This window comes from Coenobita brevimanus, chromosome 112 (genome assembly GCF_032717465.1).
Source record: "Coenobita brevimanus isolate Jiangsu-jjx chromosome 112, ASM3271746v2, whole genome shotgun sequence".
Lineage (NCBI taxonomy): Eukaryota > Metazoa > Arthropoda > Malacostraca > Decapoda > Coenobitidae > Coenobita > Coenobita brevimanus.
Window position 1 is genome coordinate 22,263,640 of NC_137065.1, and position 6,423 is coordinate 22,270,062.

The window sequence follows — 6,423 nt, forward strand, 5'->3', positions numbered from 1 at the left end:
AATACGGAAATGCCACATGAGACCAGAGGGAAAGTAAGAACCCTTAAATCATAGCATGTACCCCATGGCGTCCTTGCAAGGTCACCCTGGCTACGTGATGCCGCCACTCTCACTCTTCCCTTCCGTTTGTAGGTGACTTGCACATTGTGACCTGGCTTCCCTCCCTTCCCCCGTCCCCGCCCACCCCTGCCTTCCCCCGTCCCCACTCACCCCTTCCTTCCCTTTTCCTGCTTTTCTATCCTTGTCCTTAACTGATTGAATAGTTTTGTTAGTTAACTTTCCCTGTACCAAACAGCCACGAAAGTACCAACAGGTTTGTTGCTGTTTGCTTTTCTTTGTATTCATTGTTCCCGCCCACCTTTCCCTTCCCCCGTCCCCACTTATCCCTCCCTTCCCCCGTCCCCACTTACCCCTCCCTTCCCCCGTCCCCACTTACCCCTCCCTTCCCCCGTCCCCACTTACCCCTTCCTTCCACCGTTCCCACTTACCCCTTCCTTCCACCGTCCCCACTTACCCCTCCCTTCCCCCGTCCCCACTTACCTCTCCCTTCCCCCGTCCCCACTTACCCCTTCCTTCCACCGTTCCCACTTACCCCTCCCTTCCACCGTCCCCACTTACCCCTCCCTTCCACCGTCCCCACTTACCCCTCCCTTCACACACCCACACCGACACCCACATCCACTCTACCCTTCCTCAGTCTCTATCCATCCCCGTCTGTCTCCAGTCCCCTGTTCCTATCCATTCCCTCCCTTCTCACACTCACACCCACCCCTCCCTTCCCCAGCCCCCGCCCCTTTCTTCCTTCCACACCCACACCCACTCCTTTCTTCACCCGTCGCCACCCATACCACTATTCCCACACCCACACGCACTCTTCCCTTCCTGCATCCCCCCCCCCCAACTGCTTCCTTTCCTCATTCTCCATTCACCGTTTCCTTCCCACACCCACATCCACCCCTTCCTTCCCATATCTCCATCCACCCCTTCCTCCTGACAGCCACACCCTTCCTCGTCCCTCCAGGCCAACACCCGCACCAGGACTTCCTCGTGGACTAGAAACGGCAGAAACTGTCGGGGACACACACACACACACACACACACACACACACACACACACACACACACACACACACACACACACACACACACACACACACACACACACACACACACACACACACACACACACACACACACACACACACACACACACACAAAATCACCCTCTATTTCACCTCACCGTGTTTGTCACTGTTTTCTTAAACTAAAAGAATTTTGGTATGTTTTCCCGTCCGTACATGACTGTCTCTGAAATGATGCATCAGGGAGGAAAGAGACGGACATGCCATGAGTAAGAAGTAAATGTAGTGGTGTAGCAGGTGAGGTATGCCCCTGACTGAACATATGCGGGTCATGTCTTATTAGCATGGAAAACTTTGTAGCACTTCCTCAGCGAGTTACTTTGTATATTACACATTTATATTCGTTTGTGTATTCTACATATATTTCACATCGACACTGTAGACATTAAAAACACACAAAAGGGTATCAAAATGAAATGAATCTTATATTATATCACCAGACTTTTCGAGCTAGCGAGAATACGGCAGATCGATAAAACCGTATTGCTAATCCCTTCAGTCTTATTGTGTGTTTGATATTTTCTTGTTGCCTGCATTTGATTAAATTCAACTTATGAAAGACTTTGTAACGAAAACGGTCAATGTCGTGTTCTTCTATTCCTTTCTCAACGTGACGTCTCTCCAAATCTAAGTAAAATAATCTGATGTAATTGCTTTTTCACATTACCTTATCCCCAAATTTCGTCCTTTTGCAGCTCATTTCATGTAGAAAAGGAAATGCTAGCGCTGTACATCATTTTCGTAGCACTTCTCAGTAGCTAGCACCGTACTGTAGCATTATTCCATTGTTAAAACTCGAAATTCAAAATGGAGTGATGGTGATTTTAGGTCAAGTTAAGTTATTGCAAAAATAAAACGTAAGGGCGTCATCATACTGAAAGTTTTAACCTGAGAGAGCGAGGGCGTATATGCAGCCAACATTTTCTGTCGATCACTTATGAAAGACTTGGGAGAGCTACTGCAGGTGTTGTCAATCTACACGCATAATTACAGAGCATCTGAGGCGGCGACGTAGAGAAGTTATACAGACTTTACTTCTGCTTAATACAGGAGAGATTTTTTTGAACTGGTAGGATTATAGGCTACTACGGTTCCTATTCAGCCTTTCAGTACGAGACCGATCTCCTGTGGCCAATAAAAGTATCTGAATGCAGCAACAAGAACGAAATGTACAGCAAGTGACGTCCGTTGTCTGAAGTGACTAAAACAAGACGTTATCGCATTAAAAGGGTTCATTCCGATGACACATTATACATTATTGTTACCGTCAGTCAGTTCAGTCAGTTCTGGAGACTTTTCGAACTGGAGGAACTAAGTACTGTAGAGCCCCCAGTATTATGACGGTAAAGGCGCTCTCCCACGTCGAAGAAAATCGTCCGGAAAAAGCAAGAGCACAATATAAAACACGATGGCGTATTTCACATATAACTCTTGCTGTCACCAGGTAATTTTACTGAACTAATGAATGACCTACAGAAGCGTCTGAGTTTAAGGCCATAGCTGTCCCCTCCATTAAAAAAAAAAAAAAAAAAAAAATCCCTATTCTGAATAAAATCGTCTGGAGATAGCAAGAACAAACTCATCAAAAGAACACAACCAGACTGAAAAGGCTGATGGTGTGACACATTGTAGATTCAGTTTGTTTTCATCTGACAGAACTTGGTCACTGCCACAACTCGAAATCTGAGTTGTGGGTGCATGAAATTGGGTGAGCATTGGTTATGAGGCAGGAATGAATGTCCTTGGTTACTAGTCCAATCAACCCTCTAATAGACAGCACCTGACCATCAACTGGGCAAGAAGGGGTTAGGAATCTTTGTCAGGTTAGGGTAAATGCGCTTCAGAGAGTAAAAAAGCGTGAGACCAGAGGAGTTTTTGTCTGCCTGAGTGAAAGTGGGAACTGAGGCCATTAGAGTGTTAAGGCGGAAGAGTGCTGTAGGTGCACTGGTATCATTCTGCACCACCACCATCGTCATCACAGTCATCTCTTCACCACCATTGTCATCACTACTCTCGTCACCCCTGTCACTATCACTTATTTATCACATCAACACCACTGTCATTGCCTTTGTCATTACCAGTACCGTCATCCTCATTACTATTACACATTCATCACATCACCACCACTGTCATCACTTTCAACATCACCTCTACAGTCAGTTTCATCACTGTCACACATTCATCACACCAGCACCACTGTCATCATCTTCGCCATCATCACTACCATCACCATTACCATCAGTTTCGTTACCACCACAAACATCACCAGTCACCACCTTCATCTCCACCACCACCACCACCACTATCACCACAACCACCATCACCATCACTTACGTTATCATCACCACCATGACGACATGTGACTGCTAGGGGGGAAGAAAAATGTTGGTCTGTGTTGGGGTGGTACCTCCTGCATCACTGCCATCATCACAGTCATCACCATCACTGCCATCATCATCATCATCACCATTATTTACCCTCACCGACGCCACCACCTTCCGTCACCACTAACACTGCCATTACCATCATTCACTACCCATCTTCATCACAACCACCATCAACAGTATATTCATCACTATTTCCACCACTGTCGTCCAGTGATGATATTTGTTTATAATTTGTTACTTCCAGGCTATTAATCAGCCGAAGAGAAACTTTTATATATGTGTTTATTTATTCATCAATTCTTTCATTCATCGCAACAAGGGTTAGATAAAGCCTTCATTTAACGCCATCACAGTTAAGTGGTTCTAATAAGCTGAATCCAGTGGTTTAGCTGCTGCAAGATCGAACTAAAGAGGTCAGCGTTGATCTGTGGCAAATGTACAGTAGGAGGAACTTGTAAGGGCGGCAGGACGTAAGGACAGCCTGTGTTTACTATTTTGTGTTTACATCCGTGTTACAGCCTCTGTCAAGGTTATTCAGGGCAATCAGATTCCTGTCTTCCCCTACGCACCCAACCCTACCATTGCACTGCTGCTGTGATACATTGTCAGTACTTCAGTGGCACTCGTTTACTCCTACTGCCAGACGGTTTTATTCAGTTGAGGAAAGAACTCTATATAGCCAGAAAGTAAATTAAGCCTACATCTAATTCCCTCAGTTTAATATATCTGTAGTATGCTGAATAAAGCCATCTAGATATATCAAGAATAAAGTAACATCTACGTTTTCGGGCTGGAGGAGTTACAAGAAGCTTGACCTTTCGTTCCTGCTAATGGCGTTTTGTGCAGTGGAATGCAGTCTGACCATTTCCTGTCCCCACTTGAGTTTTAAAATTGGCAATCATAAATTAGAAGCAGTCGCAGGTCAGGTGCTGTACACTCTCAGACTCCGATTCTCGCTCTCCGCTGAATAGTATGTAGGCTATAGCATTAGTTGGAACAGAGTGCTAGAGTTGTCGCGACCATGGGAGGATTTATGGTGAACGTATCAACACAGTCGGGCTCCTGTGATTCATTCCTGGCTGAATAAAATGGTCCGGCATTCGCTGGTGTAAAGCACCACCATTGTCCAACCGTAAGAGGGATAACACTGCTTTGTGTCCGAAAACTTCACTGAACTGGACGTAATCTCAAAGCAGTTATACTTATTTCCATATCACCTTCTAGTAGTACTGTAGTTAGTCGGAAGTGGTGTTGGCCTTATTATGAAACCCAAAATTATTACATACAAATGCTGAAAAATAAAAACAACAACAACAGAGATGCGGGGTCTTCCATAACCCTCTCATGGCAAGGACAACACTAACAGCTAACGTCAGACGACTGTACTGAACAGAGTGATTTGCAGGAGTTAGAGCGTTAATACTGGTGCCATTAACTTTAGCAGGGTCGGAACAATTTTTTTTTTCTTCGGGCAATGGAAAATGATTATATTCTGTTGAGGGTGAGTCACAGGAGTGCGAGTGTTAATACTGGTACCATAAACCCTCTCCTGGATGGGACCAGCGGTTGTACTGTATTCTGATTAACGAGGCTGGATTTTATTTAGCTGAAAGTGAGTATCGGAGCCTGAGAGTGTTAATACAGATACTTTAGTTAAAACTCGACGCCGATGCTGACCCTTCTCTTAAAAATAGGTGTAAACATCAGAATAACACCAACGAAGGTTGCCTTCTGATTTAAAGAATAATTAAGTATTCTCTAATTATGTTTCAGCGAACCAATGAGCTACGTAAATCTTTGAATGACGAGAAGGATGATAAGATGGTGTTGGTGAGGCGTGATGGGAACAAACCTTCAGTTGCGTAAATAAAATTCGAAAATAAGTACAGAACCTTAAATAAATTCCGAATTGTAAATAAACAACAAACAAAATGTAAACATCTGACTGTAAATATATACTGAATCATACATGTATACCGAGCTCCAAGTTAATACCGAACCGATCAGGTACGTAAATAACTACTGAACCGTGAATAAATACAGAGTCGATTGGTCCCATGATAGGAGCATCGTATGTGAATGAGAAGAAGGATAATAATATGGTGGAGATATAAAACATGAGATGTGGAGGGGCCTGCCTGGCGGCCATATTTATAAATTTTCTTGAGTTACGCTTAAGTTGCGTATTAGGTTACCTTTACCCACACACCTACCCAAAACGTCGCATTTATAAACCTTATTGAATTTAAAGTATGTTTATGTTTGCATGTCTATGGGTTCATATTAACTCAGACCCCCAGTAAACACATTCATGTGACAATATTACTAGTTTATATTATCTTCTTTACTCATTAATTTGGCAAACACTTCACGATCATCATCTGTGAATTTTATTTTTACTTAGATGTTTTCTTGTCCACCGCACACTGGTGAATAAGGCAGGCGGATTTAATGTTTGAGGAGAGGAGAATCTGTAACCAGCACTTCCGTTTCCTTCACATTCATGAACCGTGGAGGTGTTAGTATCTAGTATGAATACTTGCCTTAAGGCCGCTGTGGTGGCATACACAGTGGGGATTCCCGCCGCACATCCCTGGGTCAACAACCGTCTTCACTGACCTTGATATTGAGCCCAGTGATGCCTTGAATCCCAAACCCCTGTCCCTTTCCACCCACCACTACATCTTGGGACCTATAATTACCAAGTGGGAACTCCCTTCCTACATTCTGGTTACGGCTGTTGTTGCTGGATGATCAGGAGTAGGAAGAACAAATGTTATCAAGGTACATGCACGCTCAGGTATGAGTTGCAGCTCCACCGGCAAATGACTGGAAAGTAATAGGAAAATTCAGTCCGATTATTATAATTAAAAATCTGTTTACGTGATAGCCTG